Genomic DNA, 6476 nt, shown 5'->3' on the forward strand with positions numbered 1-6476 from the left:
GATCCTATGTAGCTGTCTAACTCAACTATCCAAAATGATTCATTCTCCAAGTACTTTTTTTTCTACCTCATCTTGCTCATGTAAACATCCCACAACATTATGTTGACCCATAGGTGGCAATATTGGTATTGTGCAAGTCAAGCACAAAAAGATGGGGGCGAGTAAGGCAACATAATTTAATAGCGCAATGAAGAAAATGATTGAATCTGAAATCCAACTTTGATGAACATAAAATAACTTTACCAAATCTTCTGGAATTTAGCCCTTACTTACACAATACCCCCCACTGACTTATAGGTTTGGATTTTTAAAAAGAGTCAAAATTATATGTCCTGAAAAAATGTTATTGTATTTTGAACGTATTTTTGTTTATGTATGGTGGTTTGTTAAACTTTGTATTAAACCAGTTTTTCACAGCTACATTCCTAATATCTTTGTTCACATTTAGGAATATTAGGGTAAAATCCAAATTATGCTGTCCAATATCTACAACTAGGAATTGTGTCAGCAACTTTGTGGAGGACTCACGGACCACTTCTGGATGAATTAAGGCAGTTGGTCTCCAGAACGCTTAGTGAATTTCTGATGTCTGTTGAAAAAATGATTATATATAATGTCTTATGTGGTGAAAGGACCCTTCGGCCCTTTAGGGAAATATGTTTTAATTATTTTTAAGCTAATTTCTTAAAGTTTGTAAACCCATGTGCCTATTTGTTCAACATAACAATCTCACAGCATCTCTTCTACCCCTTCCTAGATTCTGATACTTCACCTTGGGGACAGGTACAGTTTTCTGTTGAAAACTGTGTTCTTTAAATCATCCCTCCATTTTACTTTTCTATAATATGTATAAATATTTTTCTCATTTTTAATTATAAAATTATAACATTGATTATGCAGGCATTTTCTTTTTTGCCCTCCAGTAACTCTGATATATTCCATCTCTCCAAGTTGATCATCATAGCCCTGAATAAAATCATTTTAAGATGATAAATATGACAGTGAATAGAAAACAAAGAGAGGTATGTACATGTGTGTATGTGTTAGTGTGTGTGTGTGTGTGAGAGAGAGAGAGAGACACGGAGAGACAGAGAGGGAGGGAGAGAGAGAAAGAGACAGACAGAGAAACAGAGACAAAGACAGAGAAAGAGAGACGTACAATAGTGTGGCATAAAAGAAACACTGACAAACTTTGAAAAATTTTAAGTGACAAAAATAAACATTATGCAGTTTCTCTCACCTTCTAGACCTGAGATATATAATACAACAACCAGTATCCACATGTGGCTATTTAAATGTAAGTAAAGTTAAAAAATCTATTTCCTCAATAACGAGCCACATCTCTAGTGCTGAATATGCACAGGTGGCAACTTTATTGGATGGTGCAGATATAGAACATTTCATTATCAGAGATTGATACTGAACGGTGCCGCTCTATACTTTAAGTTCTTTGGGTTACGATCCTCTTATCTTTGTATTTCCCTACATAAAACTTTGTATGTTAGAGGCATTCAGAAAATACTTGCTGATTAAAAATAACAGGCAATGTCTATTAAAAAGTCTAGAAAAAATTGTGAAAAGCTTCAGGGACTGATTTGATTATTTGGTTTCTTACTATAGAGAATATGAAATATTATATATGCAGTATGTGTAAATACAGATATATAATACCAGTGTTCATTGGTACTTCTAGTTTTATCTCTGACTTCCCTTCCTAATTCCTTACAAGGCCACCACGGAAAAGCCTTCTGTCCAAAGTTCTGTGCTGCAAAGGGGCAAATTAGTCCCAACAATGGCTTTCCAAGCACACTCCAAAGATTGACCTGGCATTCGTTCCATGCTGTTCTCTTTAATTAACATTAATTAATTCACTCTTTTCTGGGTTTTCAATTTGCCTAGATAAGGCATTATAAATTAGAAAATGTAACACATTCAGGTTATAATGTAAAGGGCTCTGAGCTGATAGTTAATTAGCTTGATTCAGGAAGGATAAACCAAAAGAATGAATTTTTAATGCTAATTTAAAGGACATTAGTTGCTATGGGCAGAATGATTAAAATGCCAGTTTGAAGCAGGAAATTGGAATGCAGCAGCAATGGCCATCAGAGATTATCAGTGGTTTTTGTATTTATGCCAGGATTATAAGACATTCTGTCACCTGCCTATAGAAAAGTTTGACAAATTCTGGAGGGTTATTTTGGTCTAAGACACATGATGGGTAAACCTTAATTGTCTTATCTTTTAACATGTGTTCATCCAAGTCTCCTTAGGAATGCAGTAGATTATATTTTAGAATGAGATGTATTTACCTGGCTTGATGCATTCATCACAAGTAGCAGAGGGTTGACACTAGCCTCTCCTTCCAACCTTGTTTAACAACCGCTTACTGAGTACCAAGCACTGTCCTAGGCATTTTACAAATACTACCTCAGGTAATCCTCATAACAAATCTATGAGTTTTGTACTACGATCATCCCCATTTTTTTTTTTTTTCAGAAAGAAAACTGAGGCACAGAATGTTTAATTAATATGCTCAAGGTCACACAGTTGGTAGGTGGCAGGTCCTAGATTTGAACCCAAGTGATCTGGCTTCAGTGACTATACTGTTAACCAGATAGGAAATCCAACTCAGCAGATTATTATCAGCTAAAGATGGCCTCTCAGTCAACTTTAAATGCGCTGTTATCCACATTCAAAGATTATCCTCAAAGATGCCATCCTTTCTGAGGAACTCCAGAATGCAGACATAGTGAAATGTGAGGAGATGAGGATCACTTACTCTAAATTTAAAGATCCTTAATGGATCAGAAGATTCTTGGAGATCAGCAAGGTGTCTCTAACATTACCAAATGACTAGCAAAAAAGCAAAGGCATAAAGTTTCAAGCAAAATTAATCTTTTAAATTCAATCACTCAAACATTTTTAAAAACATTTACAATAAGCCAGGCACTAGTCTGGGTGCTGGATAGATATGGATGAAAAAGACGCCACCCCTGTTCACAAGGAGCTAACAGTTTAATGTCGGGGGTCGGAGGGGAACATAGACAAAGGTAATTTTGTTACGGTATAGAGACCTCAAGAATGGATATTATATCAAGTACTAAAAGAGAAAAGACTAGGGATAGATAACCCTTCTCCTATAGTGAGGAATAATGTTCGGGGAAGGTTTCAAGGGAGGTGAGATTTGCTCTGAGGTGAGATTTGCTCTGAGACGTAAGAATGAGGACTGAGAAGGTTGCAGCATCCCCAGCCTTGGCATTTTTGACAATTTGGACTGGATAATGTTTTGTTTGGAGGACTGGCCTGTACATTGGAAGATGTTGGATGGAAGTCCAGGTGTCTACCCACTAGATGCCAGCAGTGTCTTTCCTCAGGTTATGACAATCAAAAATGTCTTGAGGTGTTGTCAGATGTCCCCTGGGAGACAAAATTGCCCAAAGTTGAGAACTACTGGGCTGGGGGAAAAGGTGGTAGGAGGTGGCTGGGGCTATTAGAAAGGGAAAGTTGCCTGTCAGGGAGAGGACACATTGGGAATGAAGGCCTGGAGGTAAAAGATCTGGGTATGTATAAAGCTGCTGGGGCATGAGCGTGAGGTACAATGTAGCCATGAGTGGTTCTGATGATGATAGAGGAGGAAAAACTGACTGGTGGCCTGGAGAGAACTTGTAGGAAGCACACACAGGCAGGAGATGGACTAAAGGTTACTCTGAATCATAAATCCAGCCAGGCTGCCTCATGGACTTATAAGGAAGCAAGGCCAGCATCCACACCAGTTAGGTGGGGCACAAAGAGACTGAGTGACTCATTCTGAGCAAAGGAGCTGCACTCTCCCCGAAGGCAGGTTAGAGGCTGTCTAAGTTCAGACAGCTTTTTTTTTTTTTTTTTTTTTTTTTTTAAGAGAGCCAGACATGGCCTAACATGAGGAGAGGGGATTGCGTTCACCCTAATGTTTTTGCTATGTAAAGCATGAGACTGTACGATAGGATATCTTCAGATCTGACAGCATCAGTAAATACAGCAAGGTCCCATTGAGAACTAAGATCTTTGATGAATGAGCTGCCCTGTTTAAGTAGATTTTCCAAGATATGAAAATCCTTAGTGCTTCAGTCTGCCCCTTTGAAACTTTAATTTTTTCTTATTTTACTTTATATTGCTTTCTTAGCATAAATGAAACCTAATTGGACCTTTCCTTGATAATTTAATGGTAGTTACTATGATCATTAGGTTGGTGTCTCTGAAGGGTGATCTAATTTATTTTACATCCTCGGGCAAGTCAAATGGACCAACTACTGCAATTGTGTTCTGTAATTTTTGGGTCACATTTTTATAGCTAGATATCAGCCGTAGATCCTTACAACATTCTCATTTTGTTGTCTTCTGCCATAATTCAAAAACGTTATTGGTAATCTTTTTCTTTCTTCCTCAGAAACGTAATAACAAAGTTTGCTAGATTTATATTTAAAAATAGCTAACCTAAGTTCCAATAATGCCATAAATACTTAGATAATGTTTAATATATGCCAGACAGTGTTCAAAATTGTAAGACTCTTCTTAATACTAAAAGTACTTAAGTCTTAGTGCATCAAGTTTTTACAACTATATCAGTAGTCTTTTCCTTTTATTTTGAAGTTCTTTTCTTTGTTCTGAGAAGTTAGATGGCTAAAATTTTGATATTCAACTAAATGGGATTTTAAATACTCATGATATAACCCTTTTAGAAATCGCTAAACTCAGAAAGCAGGTGATACTTTTAGCAATCTAGAACTGTTCAACAGAGTAACAAGAAGCAAGGTGAGATTCTGAAAAAGAAAAACACATTAGGCTGAAGACTTGTGCACACATTCCATTCAGGACTCCCATTATTTTGACCTCTTTAAAGCAGGAAGCTACTTAGGCTCCCTTATCAAATGACTGAAACATGCACATTCACAAACATAGCTTCTCAGTTCAGGGAGGTCAAGAAATTCAGCAATTTGAAGAAAAAGACAAATGCTCCAAGATGGATGTGCTCAAGAGACCTGGAAAGAAATGCTTGGAGGGTTGCCCTTTATTTCTATGACACATCACAACTTCTGGCAGAAAATCAAGAAAGGAAACTGGGCAACCATGATGATTAGTCATAAGGAAGGAGACAACAGGCATTATGAAGCCAACAGCTGCAGAACAATGGGAACCATGAGAGGCTATTTTTGTTTGGCTTCAACAATTAATTGAACCTGACAGTATACTCTGCCTTCTCTCAATCTTCTCTTACTAAAAGTGGAAAGTTTCCATGCTAAAAAAAATAAATAAATAAAAAAAATAAAAAAGGTTATCTTTTTCCTGGTTAAGAATGATGAAAATGTCATTCTGCTCTTTCATCTTCATGTATTTATCTCAAAATATACTTCTTACAAATATAAAAATATTCAGACCTATAAATGACAAGTATCTGTTATTGTGTTTCCACTGCTACTGTTTTGCTGCTATTTAAAAGGCTGCCATTTGGAATCCTAAACTTGAAATTGTAATAAGTTAGGGACCTCCCTTGGCAGTAAATATGGAAAAGAATAGCCAAAGGCCTTTACTAGCAGATGGCTTATATGGCGGCCTTTATATTGTTTGTGTTGTTTTTGTTTTTATTTATTTAAATTCCAAATTGTATCATCACAAAAATAAAATTCCACCTAAGAATGATTTGGTTACTTCCTAATTTTTTTCTAGTATTTTCCAAACTGCTCCAAAGTGAAAGCAGATGGAAATTTTACACTATCAAATCGGAAAATAAAATTGTGAAACTTTTGAAAAAGCTGTTGCCAACTTATTGGGTCTTGGACACACTGGTTATGGGTTTGGCAATATCTTACCAACCAACAGTGGTTCTTTGGAGCTTGTGGTTCTGAACAGTGGTTCTTCTGAGTTAAGGGGATTTAGTACATTTTCGTAAGCATAGACACTCTTTTGAGCTGAAGGTTTCAAATATCCAAGACAGCCTTCAGATAAATGAATGCAGGTACCTAGAAAGGTAACGGATGATTTTCATAGACATATACTACTCATTAATGACATGAGAAATATGGGCAAATTCAGGTGCATTCTCTTAAAGGGACTATCTCAGAATTACAGAAAGGTAGAGATAAATGGAAAGGTTTTACATCCTTGGGCAGGAGTCATGAAATGCCAGTGGGAGAAAGACATGAACAAGCAAGAGTGAATGTGAATACAGAATAGTTATATGGGATGAGGAAGATGTTTGGGAAAAACAATAGTGAGCAGGAGGTAGAGATGTGTAGGAAAAAGCCCTCATCAACTGTTTCTATGTCTTGTGCTTTCATCAGTGTTTCTCTACCTCTTAACTTCTCTAACATCTGTGAGATTTAAATAAATTGTCGGTCCCTTTCTCCCAACCCATCAGTGTAAGCATAAAGACTATGGACACCTGCTAATGGACACCTCCTAATGGACACCTGCTGCTTTAGACCTCAGCATTTATTCTA

This window comes from Macaca nemestrina, chromosome 3 (genome assembly GCF_043159975.1).
Source record: "Macaca nemestrina isolate mMacNem1 chromosome 3, mMacNem.hap1, whole genome shotgun sequence".
Lineage (NCBI taxonomy): Eukaryota > Metazoa > Chordata > Mammalia > Primates > Cercopithecidae > Macaca > Macaca nemestrina.